This window comes from Beta vulgaris, chromosome 4 (genome assembly GCF_026745355.1).
Source record: "Beta vulgaris subsp. vulgaris cultivar EL10 chromosome 4, EL10.2, whole genome shotgun sequence".
NCBI lineage: Eukaryota > Viridiplantae > Streptophyta > Magnoliopsida > Caryophyllales > Amaranthaceae > Beta > Beta vulgaris.
In genome coordinates this window covers 27,638,159-27,653,559 of record NC_079205.1, presented here as the reverse complement: position 1 = coordinate 27,653,559, position 15,401 = coordinate 27,638,159, and positions in this window count along the sequence as shown.

Below are 15,401 nucleotides of genomic sequence, written 5' to 3'. Positions count from 1 at the left end.
AGGTAAGTAGTTACAACTTACAAAGAATAATATCTACAACATGAGAGGAGAGAGAACAAAAGATAGAGTTGTATAACAACCTAGGCTATACATAATATACGTAGAATAAGTTTTATAAGAAAGATAGGATAGAGAATGACCAAGTCAACTATTATCCTTATTAGTAACACCAACTCATTTGTAGAAGAAAAGGACGGTTAGCTAAGGTAGTTGTTGGGCCCAGGATTTGTTGTTTGTCGGTAGTACGGTTCGTATTCGAATTCGGAAGATAAGGAAGTTGGGCTATCAAGTAGCATGACCAAGTCAAGAAGAGGTGGATACTTGCGGTCTAACGGTTGATAGGAAATAGGGCGTTGTTCCACAATTGGCTGGCATGGCCCGCTTAAAGGGTGCAAAATAATGGCTACTTGGAATATTCTTTATTATACATATATATCCGATGTAAATTTAGGTCATATCTCTCTAGCTCATATTGACTCATCACTCTCATACTCTCATACTCTCAAAAACTCTCTATTCTTTCATTATTGTTCATTGCTACGAAGAGACATTACTACTGTAATCCTTCAATTGTATTGACAGCATCAGCCTAATAGTGGATTGGTGATCAGGAGCATCACCCGCGGTTTTTCCCGTCATTCAGGTTTTTCGCGTCAACAATTTGATTGTTCTTTTAATATCTTAATTTCGTTATTTTCTATATTCGTTTAAATTTACAATTTGCTTAAGTATATGAATCTTATTGTTGGCTCCCTTTTCCTTTTCAGCACTTAGTACAAAATCAGCATAAACAATTTGGCGCCCATCGTGGGCCCACAACAAGATTTCTATACATCTTTCCACAATTTCTGTTTTTTGTTATTTTGCATACACCAGTTTCTTGCTTTCTCCCCTTTTTAGTGTTTTCAGTGGCAGGCCAATGGATCACCACTCAGGAGGTCATCGATGAACTCAATCGTGTCAAAGCAGAAATGGCCACATTGAAAGAGAGCTATGTCGTGTCCTGTATGGAGAACTAAAGTCCCAAATCAGCCCAGCAATACTCGAAAGGGCCGAAATCCCGCAACACGGACAGCTTACCCAAAATGCCCAACTTGGACGTCGAAGGGTTCGAGACCCCATTCAATTGCACTATCAATGAAGACGGCGATGAGTCAGACAAGGACGATGGTAATGAAGATGGCGGTGGCGTCAACCCCTCAAAAAGGTCATCCCTGGCGCGACCATGCAACTGCCTCGATGATTCCGTCCAACAACGTCTTCAGCAATTGAAAGATATGATTGCTCGTATCTCGGGTGACCCTCGGCCTATGGAGAAGGCAACACCGTACAGCTATGTAGATTCACACTTTGTTGACTCCATTGCCTTGATGGAGGTGCCCAAGCGATTCTCTATCCTAAGCATGAAGCTCTATGCCGGCACCACTACCGATCCTAACGACCATGTCGCTCAATATAAGCAAAGGATGATCACCATCTCCATCCTGAAAAACATGTGAGAAGCATGTATGTGCAAAGGGTTTGGCTCGACGTTAACCGGATCAGCGCTATAGTGGTTTATCAATCTCAATAAAGGGACCATCTCTTCTTTTGCTCAATTAGTTAATGCCTTTAATATGCAAGTCGCTAGTAGTCTTAAAATGGAAAAACAAGCTAGTGACTTACATAGAATTGTGCAAAAATCTAATGAATCTCTGAAAGAATTTGTGAACAGGTTTAACAGGGAGACAATGTCCATCCTAAACTGCGACGCTAGGACGACCATTGAAGCCTTCAGGCGAGGGTTAGATGAAGAATCGGGCCTCTACAAGGAGCTGACCAAATACCCTTATCCGACGTTCGAAGACGCCCAAGCTAAGGCTCTAGCCCAAATCAGATTGGAAGAGGACATGCAGTCGAGAAAAGTGTATGCCGGCGTCGATAGCCAGAAGTCCGCAACCAACAAACAGAGTTTGTGGCGTCAAAAACCCTATGAGCGTCCGCAGCAAGTTCACAACGTCCATCAGACCGGATCTACCAATGATTGGAAGAGCGACCCTAGCTTGCATCCTAAGCTTACTGAATATGGCTTCAACGTCAACACTTCAGGTATCATTAATACATCACATTCTTTAGGTAACGTGGTTAAATGGCCTTTTAGGAATGATAAGCCGACGCCACGTCGCGACAAATCAAGGTGGTGCGAGTTTCATGGAGATCACGAGTACAACACTAACGAATGTGTCGCATTGAGATGAGAAGTAGCCCACCTCCTCAAGCAAGGTCACCTAAAATATCTGTTGACTGAGAGAGGAAAAGAGACGACGTCAAAAGGTGAGGATCGACGACATCCACCTTCGTCGTCGACACACGTAAAGGTAATCAATGCTATCAGTGCTGGATCAGATATCTGTGAACTAACCTATTCCGCAGCTAAACGACACGCGAGAGACGGCCCAAATCAAGATGCCGTCCCAAAAAAGCTTCGTCATCCATGTGACGCTGAAATTGAAGCTATGCTTATCACATTCGACGACGCCGACCTCGGTGATGACAGAGACATACATCACGACGGACTGGTAATAACCCTTATTGTTAGTAATTGCTTATTGAAACGTGTGTTAGTTGATAATGGCAGCTCGTCCAACGTCCTCATGAAAGACGCCCTAGAAGATATGGGCATCGATGAACGCAATATCATTCGGAAGTCTATTGTGCTCGTCGATTTAGTGGCAAAGCCAAACATACCATGGGAGAAGTGACGCTACCCACTTATGCTACGAGGGTAAACATGCCGACTAAATTTTATGTCGTTGACTGTCCTTCTTCTTATAATGTCATTTTAGATAGGCCCCGGATTCATAGCATGAAGGCTGTCCCATCATCATACCATCAATCGCTGAAATTTCCCACCAAGTGGGGAGTACAAGAGATCAAAGGGGGCAAGCAAATTGCTAAGGAGTGCTACAAGACTTCTCTCAAGCTGAGAAAAACGGAGGCATATCAATTACAGATGTAGACATTGGGCGAACAAGATTTCGATGAACAACAAGTAGATAAAATCCTATTGGATCCGAGCAAGCCCGACCAAACTGTGAAAATAGGGGCATTGTTATCTGCCAACGTCAGACAACAGGTACTTGAATTCCTTACAGCTAACGCTGATTGTTTTGCATGGTCACATGAAGATGTCACAGGTATAGACCCCGACGTTATCACACACAAACTCAATGTCGACCCCAACTACAAACCCGTCAAGCAGAAAAGGCGGAAATTTGCCCTCGAGCGAAATCAAATTATCAATGACGAGGTCCGAAAATTGATTGACATCGGTATGGTAAAGTCAAATACCCTGATTGGTTAGCTAACATGGTTGTTGTAGGAAAAAAGAATGGCAAATGGCGAGTTTGCATCGACTTTACCGATCTCAATATAGCTTGTCCAAAAGACCCATTCCCTTTACCCCACATCGACGCCTTAGTGGATACCACTGCTGGGCATGAATTATTGACATTCATGGACGCCTTATCTGGGTACAATCAGATACTCATGCATCAAGAAGATCAAGAAAAGACGTTGTTCGCCACCGACCGCGACATTTATTGCTACAAAGTCATGCCATTCAGATTGAAGAACGTCGGCGCAACCTATCAATGCGTCGTTAACCCCATGTTCAAAGACCAGATAAGGGACAGTATGGAAGTATACATCGATGATATGTTGGACAAATCAAAAGCCGCGAGCGAGCACGTTTCACACTTGCAATAGTCCTTCGATGTCATCCGAAGGTATGACATGAAATTAAATCCTACGAAATGTTCTTTTGGAGTTTCTGCAGGCAAATTCTTGGGATACATAGTCACGCGACGTGGCATCGAAGCTAGTCCCCATCAAATTAAGGCCGCCCTCAACATCCAATCACCAAGGAATCTGAAGGAAGTGCATAAACTCATTGGACGTGTCGCCGCGCTGAAACGATTTATTTCCAAATCATCCGACAAGTGTCGATTGTTCGACGATGTTCTAATGAAGAACAAAGGTTCTGAATGGACTGACGAGCATGAGCAAGCTCTGCAAAACCTCAAGCAATATCTCATGACGCCGCCGTTACTCTCTAAGCCATCTGCAGATGAGTCATTATAACTTATAGCTTTACGTCCTCGTCAGTCGACTATGTGAGTAAATCTCTAGTCGACGCCGAAACCCGGTACTCTTCTTTGGAGAAACTCGTCCTAGCAATAGTGATGGCGTCCAAAAAACTAAAACATTATTTTGAAACACATGTTGTTCACGTCAAGACTAATTATCCTATTAAGTCTATTTTAAGATGTCCAGAGTTGACATGAAGAATGAGCAAATGGGCAATCCCCCTCAGCAGTTACAAAATTTCATACCAACCACGAACAACAATAAAATCACAGGCGTTAGCAGATTTTGTGGCTGACTTCAGCCGTAGATTGGAAGTGAGGGCGCAAACCGAGATAAGTCTGTTCGAGGTTAATACAACTAACAATAAGTGGATCCTACATGTAGATGGATCCTCCAACTTCTGAGGCGTTCGACTAGGAATATTGCTGAAGTCGCCACAAGGGGACATCATAGAACGACCTATCAACTGCGATTTTAAAGCCACCAACAACGAAGCAAAGTATGAAGCGTTGTTAGTTGAGCTAACATTGGCCAAAGATTTGAATGCTACTGAAGTGGAAGCCTGCAATGATATGCTACTAATCGTCAGTCAAATTAAAGGAGAATTGGCCGCCAAAGACTCCAAAATGACAGTGTACTTAGACGCCGTCGAACTCAAGGTAAAAGAATTTGCAAATTTTGACATCTTTCAAATCCCCAGGGAACAAAATACACAAGCGGACACATTAGCCAATATCGACTCAACCATGAGAAAATCATGGTTCAACAACATACCCATAGTACATTTGTCGACGCCAGCAATCGATAAGCCAATCGTAGACGGCGACATCAACAAGATCGCGACGCCATCAGTAAGTTGGCAAACGCCGATCATCCAATATCTTAAAGACGACATTCTCCCCGAAGATAAATTACAAGCCCGAAAGGTACGTTTTAAATCTTCAATGTATGTTCTGCTTGACAGTATACTTTTTTTTAAGACCATTGCATGATCATATCTGAGATATCTCGACGGCAACGAACGTCAACAAGTACTACAAGAAATGCATGACGGAAGTCGTGGCAACCATTTAGGAGGACACAGCTTATCGAACAGGACCCTACACATGGGATATTATTGGCCGACGCTGCGCCACGACGCTAGCGAGTACGCTAAAAATGCGACGCTTGCCAGCGACATGCGGCATGTCACACAAACCAACAGGATAGTTACATCCTACAATCACCCCGTGGCCTTTCATGAGATGGGGGATGGACATCGTTGGGAAACTTCCCCAAGCATCAGGACAAAAAGTATTCATGTTGGCTCTAACAGACTACTTCTCCAAATGGATCGAAGCCGACTCCTTCACTCAGGTACAAGATAAAAAGGTTATTAATGTCATCTGTAGGTTTGGCGTCCCTTCGGAAATCATTTGAGACAACGACTCTCAATTCATTAGCACCTTCTTAGCCAAGTGGAACATACAACTAAGCACTGCGACGCCAAGGTATCAGCAAACAAACGATCAAGCCGAGTCAAGTAACAAGTCAATCATCAAAGTTATCAAGAGACGCCTCAAGGTGGCCAAAGGTAAGTGGGCAGAAGAACTTGCGTCGATTCTCTGGGCGAACAGGACCACTCCCATAACAGCAACGGGGCAGATGTCGTTCTCCTTAGTATATGGCTGTGAAGTTGTCCTACTCCTAAGGTGCGCATACCAACGGCGAGATACGGGCTGCTGACACCAGCCAGAAACGAATAAGAAATGAGCTATGACATCATTACTAGTGAGGAATTGAGAGAAGCAGTATTTGTCCGCATGGCGTCACAAAAAAATAGTGCACTAAGAGCTTTAATAAGAATGTCAAGGCCAAAACATCCAAAGTTGGAGATTGGGTCTTGAGGGAAGTCTTTCAGAATACCAAAGAGCTCAATGCAGGAAAGCTGGCACCAGCATGGGAAGGCCCATATCATATCCAAAATATAGTAGGTAACGGTGCCTATCGCCTATGCACTAAAGAGGGTAAGCAAATCCCAAGGAGTTGGAACGTCGTCCATCTTAAGCGTTATTACTTTTGATCCATGTATCACTCAATTTGACAAAGTCGTTGAAAGTAAGTAGTATCTTAGCTAAATTATGGTACCGTCGTTTCATTCACTCCTGCCTTCGCATCATTTTTTATGCTTTACTAACTTAAGTACTTGAGATGTGTTGATGACATCTTAGGTTCTACTATCACATTGACGAGAACAATTCCATCTGGCATCAGATCTTTATTGACATTATATTCATGACTATTCGACGTCAGTACAGGGGCAACATGCAAATTCCTATATGCTATCATTTGATACACGTCGGACGCCCTATGACGTCAAATGAACTGATGCAGCTTCTACATTACAAAGACAAACATACACAGTAACACAGAAGCTTATCACAACAAACCAATGTGCTTAGTTGGAAGTGGCGTCAAGACCTTCATTGCAACTAAAAAGCACAAGGTCTCAACGATCAAGGTACCTTACACATACATACATTTACACACATAATTGCATGTATAAAAGACATTCACTGCAAAAACAACATGATATATCAGCGCACAAAATGTAGAGCTACATTGTTACAATAATATTTCGAAACACACAAGTCAAAAACCAAAGTATCATCAAACAGGTGCCCCAACACCATTACACAAAATAACTAAAAGTATTCGAATCTGGTGACGAAGCACCATCAAAGTCAACTACATACTAACTATCTTCTACAGGAGTCACAACACCTTGCAAGAGTTAAAGAGGAGTTAAGCAGTATCGGTGGTGTTGTCATTGACGCCAGAATCAACAGTAGCCATAGTGTCACTGGCGCCGACGTCGTCGGGAAGCAAGTCTTCAAAAGTCCCAAACACCTCCAAGAATTGCCTAACATCCGCCTCTGGGGTCCACGACGATGTCAGCCCCTCCATGTACTGCTTCATCAGCCTAGCCTTGGTTTGCCAAATGTAGCGGTTGGCGTCGTCAACTAGCTCCTCGCGAAGGCCCACCACTGTCATAACCAACTCTTCTCTCAGTAACGTCAGTTCAGTCGCTTGATCAACATTCAACTTCTTTTCTTTAGCTACTTCTACAGAAAGGTCCGTGACTTTTTTCTCCATCGCCGTCAAAGCAAAGGTAGACCTATCTAACTTCTTGTGCAGAGTCTTGCACTCCTTCTCCAAGATGAGGGCTGCGGAACGCAGAACTAGAGAATTTCAGACAGCCTACATAGTCAATAAGTGCATTTGTTTACATAACACATAATATACATTAGATGACTTACGTGGATCTGCAGAGCAAGTCCTTCACTCGCCACAGTCATCAGGGGAATACTATATAGATGACATTGCGGAGCAGGGAACACCAATTTCTCTGCCGTCGGGAAGATGGTCGGTGCGGTAATTTCACATAAATTATTGGGAAGGGTGATAGTCTCTCTTTCTTACAGCGGTGTCCTTACGGCCTTGGGGATGTTGACTGAACCAGACGTCTTAGCAGCCTTGGAGGGGGGGAACCATTGGCGACGACGTCATTGCCGTGCTTCCGGAAGATTGTTTTCCCTATTTGGCCCGCTCCAACATTTTAAATTCGGACAAGACGACGTTCGACGTCTTGGATCTGGTAGACATGGTGTTTTCTAGGATTGTATGGACGACGTCAGTACAACAACGTGGGAAAATATCAAGATTCAAGGAGTTGAAGAGAGCAAATACCTGACATCATAGATGGGGACGTGTTGTTTGTCAGTTCGTTGGTAGTGTTGGTATGTTCGTCGGTAGACTGGGGTAAGGTGTCGTTGTCGGGTGTCGACAACTCAAACTTGTTCCTGAACGTCCGTTCTTTAGCCAAATATTTCTTTAGCAGATGGTTAACTTTTTCCTAATATGGGTTGTTTCCTCAATCGGAAATGGCAATACTTCTGGAGACATAAGAGAAATTAGGTAGCGTCAACAACACATTCAAGAAACAACATAACAAGGTGATTGATCGATAAATACCTTCGACATTCCAACCATCGTGCAAGAAGTCGTAGGATTTCCCAAGCGATTTCTTATTCACGAAAAAGTACCTTTTCTTCCAACCCCTGTCATTTGCCTCAGAGTTCTCTACTAAAGTATGTCACTCGGATTTCAAGAAGAAGGTGTTTCTAGTGTTTTCCACCTTTTTAACTTTGTACAAGTGCAAAAGATCTTCTAATGTGAACTCCATGTTCATGTCGCTCGTTAACTTGTAGATTAGATGAACAACTCGCCAAGCTATGGGCATAATTTGGGCGGACTGACTTGCATGGTAGTCAAAAGTTGAGTCATTATAGGGTTAAGGGGAAATTTATACCCAATTTTGAAGGGATATTCATAAAGAACTACCCAACGCTTGGGACAATCATCAGGACGCTCATCTACCTTAGGAGCCCTAATTTTTGTGGAGATTAGAAGGCCCGATTTCTCCAAAAAGGAAACTATTTTGTCTTCGGAAAACTCACTGGCTACGCTCTTTCCCTCGATAACCCCCGCATCAACCACTATAACTTTTTCAGAATTCTCCATAACTCTGGGGGCTTCTCCTACATTTCCTAATTCTGGCGATTTCTTTGGAAGCAATGGAAATAAGTTGATGATTTTGAGGAAGAAATTACCTTGTTCTCATATCTCCCGAAACAGACGAAACGCTTGAGTAGTGGAAGTTCTTGAGCGCTAAAGACACAACAATTATTGAGGAGAGAGAATGGGAAAAAGAAGATGAAAGGACGAAATGATGATGGGACTAGTCTTAAGTAAGGAAGGCGTGAGGAGTTGGTAAAGCAGGCGGTTATTCCAAAGCAAGTAATTGACGGTTTTCCCAAAAAGCAGTTTTAGGACAATCCACGTTAATTAGGGGCACTTGTTGGGCCCAGGAGTTGTTGTTTTAGCGGTAGTACGGTTCATATTCAAATTTGGAAGATAAGGAAGTCGGGCTATCAAGGCGCATGACCAAGTCAAGAAGCGGTTGATACTTGCGGTTTAACAGTTGAGATGAAATGGGGCGTTGTTCCACAATTGGCTGGCGTGGCCCGCTTAAAGGGTCAAAATGACGGCTACTTGAAACATTCTTTATTATACATATATATCTGATGTAAATTTAGGTCATATCTCTCTAGCTCATATTGACTCATCACTCTCATACTCTCAAAAAAAACTCTATATTCTTTCATTATTGTCCATTGCTATGAAGAGAAGAAAACATTACTACTGTAATCCTTCAATTGTATGACGGCGTCAGCCTAATAGTGGATTGGTGATCAGGAGCATCACCCGCGGTTTTCCCCGTCATTCGGGTTTTCCGCGTCAATAATTTTCTTGTTCTTTTAATATCTTAATCTCGTTATTTTCTATATTCATTTAACTTTACAATTTGCTTAAGTATATGTGATGCATACGCATCTAGCTGCAATAAGCTAACCAATCCAAAGTTTTTAATAAGTTTATTTAATTATTGGTTATGGTTAGTTTTGAGAATAAAAAAGGTTTTCAAGGGCTTAATTTGCTCTAATCAAAGTGGTAATGAGCAAGAACAAGCTCGGTTTTCCCTAAACTCTTCTTAAGCACCTTAATTAGGCTAATCTTTTGGTAATCTCCTTTTAAGCAAGGTTAATTAGTAAAAATGATATCCTAATCATCATTAAGTATTGTTAATCAAGTTTGGTTGGTGATTAATTAGCTTAATGAGGTTAATTAGTTAAGCTAACCATGTTTAGAGCTGAGCTAAGTTATTCTTCATGTAATCCGATTTTGTTAAGGCTTAAGGAGACTTATTTTTCTGAAAATATAAGGCCACCTCAAGCTTAGAGTGACCTCATGGATGTCTAGTAAATCCATATGAACTTCACATGCGCAAGCAAGTTGTAACAAATGAGGGAAGAGAGCTTCATGGCAAGGTATACCAAGCTGCAGCATTCACGTCCAGCAGCCCCTCTTTTCTTAAGTTTTGGGCAAGGCTTTTTCCTTCTCCAATTGGCTTGAAATTGTGTGGATATTTAGTTTAAGATATTTATTTTAATCTCCAATAGGTAGTTTTTATGTTTTCCAACGTCCTATAGGGTAACTTAGCTAATCATTAGAAGTGTGCTGAAACAGTTTTGGTTTTGTTTCTCTTATTTTATTGTCTTAGTTGACATAGCAAATGGCGTCCAAATAGGCTGATTTTTGGACATGTTGTAGCCTTATATATATACTTTGTAATGTTTTTGGAATTAGACCATTCCAGTTGAAATTGAAACTTTTATGACAAATATACTAAGATGTATGCCTAGTGTATCTTTGGGTCAGTTTTGACCATTTATCAAACCTTTGCTATTTTGATCATCTAAACGTTGATTTGGTGATTCAAACTCAAAGTAGACTCAAACTAGAAGCTCATTGTTATAGGTTGGTCTTGATTGGTGGTACTTTGGCTTGTGGAAAGTGGTGGTTGTTCGAGTTAATTGAACCGGTTTGATACATTGTTCTAATCCTTTGTTCTTTCTTAATTCGAATGCTCTTGTTGCCTTAATCCATATGCATCATTTGGTATCAGAGCTAATGGTTGTTTAAGAGCATTCAAATCATCCCATAAACATCCTAAAAACACTCCTTAAACCCAAACACAAAACCTTAAACACAAAACTACCAGAAATTTAACTCGAAAGTTTGAGGCTATATCTGATTCATTTCTTTGAGTTTTTAGACGGATGATATGTTATTTTGGGGGTTCAAGAAGTGATTTATATGATGGTAAATTTTGAGGCTCATCAGAGTTGATTTGCTATTAATCTGGGTTGGTTTTTCTTAATAGGTCCAAAACTGACGAATTTTTTTTTTTGAGTTGTTCTAGTTCTTAAGCCATGAGTGCCTTATACCAAAACCATGAAAACACTTTAATTCCTAAATTTGATGGTTCACTTTGTCCATCCAAATTTCAGAAATGGCTTCACCAAGTTGATAAAGTTTATGAATGGTATGATCTTTCCGATTATGCTTTAATTGAACTAATCAAATTTTCTTTTAGAAAACATGCTTTAGAATGGTGGGAAGACTTAAAGGCCAAGAGAAGAAGAGATGGAAAACAGAAGATAAGCACTTGGAATAAGTTGAGAAGCAAACTCGAGAAGGAGTTTTTATCATGTTCTTATCAATTGGGTTGTATATGTAATTCATGTACAAGAGAAAAACTCGATATTTGTACTCAACAACTTCAAAAGAGAATTTGTCAACTTCAAGCTATAAAAGAAGATCTCCATCAACTTCACCAACCTTTTAGAGACATTGAATTTGAAGTGACTAAAGAAATCATCCCCAATGAAGAAACAACAATGGAGGCCGAATTCATAGTGGAAGAAAAGGAGGAAGTAGTCTCTTGTGAAGCAAAGGAAGCCACAATGATAGTGGAACTAGTAGAAGCACAACAACTCAAAAATGAAGATCAAGAATTGGAAGAAGATTTCAAATTTCCTATAATATTATCTGAAAAATCTTGTTTTGCAAGTTTACCAAGGAAAGTTAAAAACTTTGACACAATTTTTGAGCCTCTTCCAAGTTGGTTAATCCACACTTTTGGAGTTGAAGAACATATTGAAGATGAAAGGGGACAAGAAGAGGAGATTGTTGGTGAAAGTTCAAGATTTCGATGTCCAAAAAGCACTTACAAGATTCGAGGACGAATCTTCTTTCAAGAAGGGGAGTATGATGCATACGCATCTAGCTGCTCTAAGCTAACCAATCCAAAGTTTTTAATAAGTTTATTTAATTATTGGTTATGGTTAGTTTTGAGAATAAAAAAGGTTTTGAAGGGCTTAATTTGCTCTAATCCAAGTGGTAATGAGCAAGAACAAGCTCGGTTTTCCCTAAACTCTTCTTAAGCACCTTAATTAGGCTAATCTTTTGCTAATCTCCTTTTAAACAAGGTTAATTAGTACTAATGATATCCTAATCATCATTAAGTATTGTTAATCAAGTTTAGTTGGTGATTAATTAGCTTAATGAGGTTAATTAGTTAAGCTAATCATGTTTAGAGCTAAGCTAAGCTATTCTTCATGTAATCCGATTTTGTTAAGGCTTAAGGAGACTTATTTTTCTGAAAATCTAAGGCCACCTCAAGCTTAGAGTGACCTCATGGATGTCTAGTACAGCCATGTGAACTTCACATGGGCAAGCAAGTTGTAACAAATGAGGGAAGAGAGCTTCATGGCAAGGTATACCAAGCTGCAGCATTCACGTCCAGCAGCCCCTCTTTTCTTCTGTTTTGGGAAAGGCTTTTTCCTTCTCCAATTTGCTTGAAATTTTGAAGATATTTAGTTTAAGATATTTATTTCAATAGGTAGTTTTTCTGTTTTCCAACGTCCTATAGGGTAACTTAGCTAATCATTAGAAGTGTGCTGAAACAGTTTTGGTTTTTGTTTCTCTTATTTTAATGTCTTAGTTGACATAGCAAATGGCGTCCAAATAGGCTGATTTTGGACATGTTGTAGCCTTATATATATACTTTGTAATGTTTTTCGAATTAGACCATTCCAGTTGAAATTGAAACTTTTATGACAAATATATTAAGTTGTGTGCATAGTGTATCTTTGGGTCAGTTTTGACCATTTATCAAAACTTTGCTATTTTGATCATCTAAATGTTGATTTGGTGATTGAAACTCAAAGTAGACTCAAACTAGAAGCTCATTGTTATTGTTTAGTCTTGATTGGTGGTACTTTGGCTTGTGGAAAGTGGTGGTTGTTCGAGTTAATCGAACCGGTTTGATACATTGTTCTTATCTTTGTTCTTTCTTATTTCGAATGCTCTTGTTGCCTTAATCCATATGCATCAATATGAATCTTGTTGTTGGCTCCCTTTTCCTTTTGAGTACTTAGTTCAAAATCGGCATAAACAGTAGTCATTTGAGACCATTGCACATATTCCTTTTTAGTTTTTCGCTAATATTTTACCAATGACCAATTAGAAACAAAAAAAAGTAGAAAACATAGCCCCGAAAAAGGGAACTACAAGGAAATATACTTTTCGAATTTGAGTTTTGCTCATGCCTTGTATAAATTTTAGATCATTAACAAATTAAGAATCAAAATAATTTCATTTGTCAAAACTTGTTGAGAAGAAGAGCAATACTACAACAAACAGTATGAAGTTTGGTGCAGTAGTCCTGTCAAAAAATAAAGTTGGGTGTAGTAGTGCAATGCAACTATGATTAGGATATTAATAGTGCTAGAGTTAGGGTTTTCAAGATTTTTACTCGATTTTTTAAAATTTACTATATAGAAACTGTGAATAATAAAGATTGAAAAATCAATCCCTAAAATTAAGTTATGCAATTTAGAAATGATTGAGATTTAGGTGATCAACTTGGACATAATTTAAGCATCCACATTGATTATATCCATATTATAAAGATTGTAATTGAGTGACATAAACATGATTGAAGGATGGAAAAAAACATTCCACAAAATTGAGATTTAGGTGATCAACTTGCACATGATCGAAAATTGACATTGATTGAATTTCGCATTATTAGAGGAGTGGTTAAAATTTTCAAATGTGGTGATTTATCCTAGTTGGACAATATTTTAATTGATAAAACTGCCATATAGGATTAATTAGGTTGAGAGTGTCAAATTTGAGGGGTAGATGGTGAGAGCAATTTTCAATGTGACATGTAGGACAAATAAAGCAAGGTTTATTAGTATATATAGATTAACCAAATATCATCTAACAAATTACACACAAAACCCAAAATATAAAATATTAATAACTTCATAAAATTAATAAATAAATATATTACAAACCTCCATACTCCAAACTCAAATAAAATAAGGATTTTCGGTACATAATTAACTTAATAGATATAATCAACATTTAATAAACGGTCTTAAAAATAAGGCTATTATAAAAAGCTTATGAAATAAGGTCATAATACACTGCATTTTCTGCATCCATGTGATGACTATGTGTATATGATCTTTATAAACTGTGAATTAGAAGCCTAATATGAAGCGTGAAGTTGTTGAAATTGTGTCAAGGATTTCACTGCATTTGCGCATAAATTTGATGCATAAAGTTACTTTTTATTGAATTGATAAAGTTACTCTCCAATGAGTTGGTGAATATATTTTAGGAAAAATTCACAAGGAGGGGTCCAACTATTACCCATTTCTTTTATACATCCCAACTATGGATTATTCCCTATAGGTCCCAAGTTTATTCTCTTGTAATTTTTATAGGTCCTGACTTACTTACAATCGGTTTATTGAGGTTCATTATACTAATCATTGGATAAAAAGTCCATAAGAACATAAGGTGAAACCTCAGCTGGACAACATAACATATATAGTTCCCAACCCTTAGCACATGCGACCATCTAACAGAAACAAAGTCTTTACTCAAGAAAAGAGCATCTTCTAGCACATCTAAATCAGAAAAATAAATAGTACCTCTAAACAACCTATTAACATTAGATAAGCAAACTATTTCAAAAAAAAAAAAAACATCAGAGAGATCATAACTCCGAGCCAATTTAATTGCAAAACAAAGAGCTTTTCCTTCAGCAACTTCAATAGGCCATCAAGCTTTCACCCGATGAGTAGCAGCAAACAAGACATCACCCTCTGCATTGCGAGCAACGATACCCAAGCCAATCCAACCATCCTCACTCGACGATGCATCAGAGTTCACCTTCACACACAGTAGGTGGGGTAGTCATTTTTGCGTGAGCTTAGGAATTACAGGCACTGCTCCACCATAAATCTTCCGCTCATAAGTACCATAATCCTTCATTGCACTTATAGCATAGGACACAACTTGGTTGTTTGGGCGACACCGGTCCTCAATCACAACTTTATTGTGTCAATGCCATACATAATACATGAGGTAGCATAACTCCACCAATCTTTGTTCACCTACACCTTGCCACTCGTCCCAAAAATCCAACCACGCCTCACCTTCCTCACTCGGAATGAAGTTGGCTAAACCCGACAACTCCCACCCCTCCTTTGCCTTGGAGCATGATAGTAGCACATAGCAAATAGTCTCAGGTCCCTCATGGCACAAAGGGCAACTATTATCAACAAGAATGTGACGGTGCTACAACATTGCACGTACAAGAAGAGAATTCGAACATATACACCACAAGAAATTTCTTACCTTAGGAGAAACTTTCAAACTCCAAGTCTTTACCCACACTTGATGAAATAAATCGAGGTTCCCCGACTTACCCACCATGTATGTTGTTTTGACGGAGTAAGATCCAT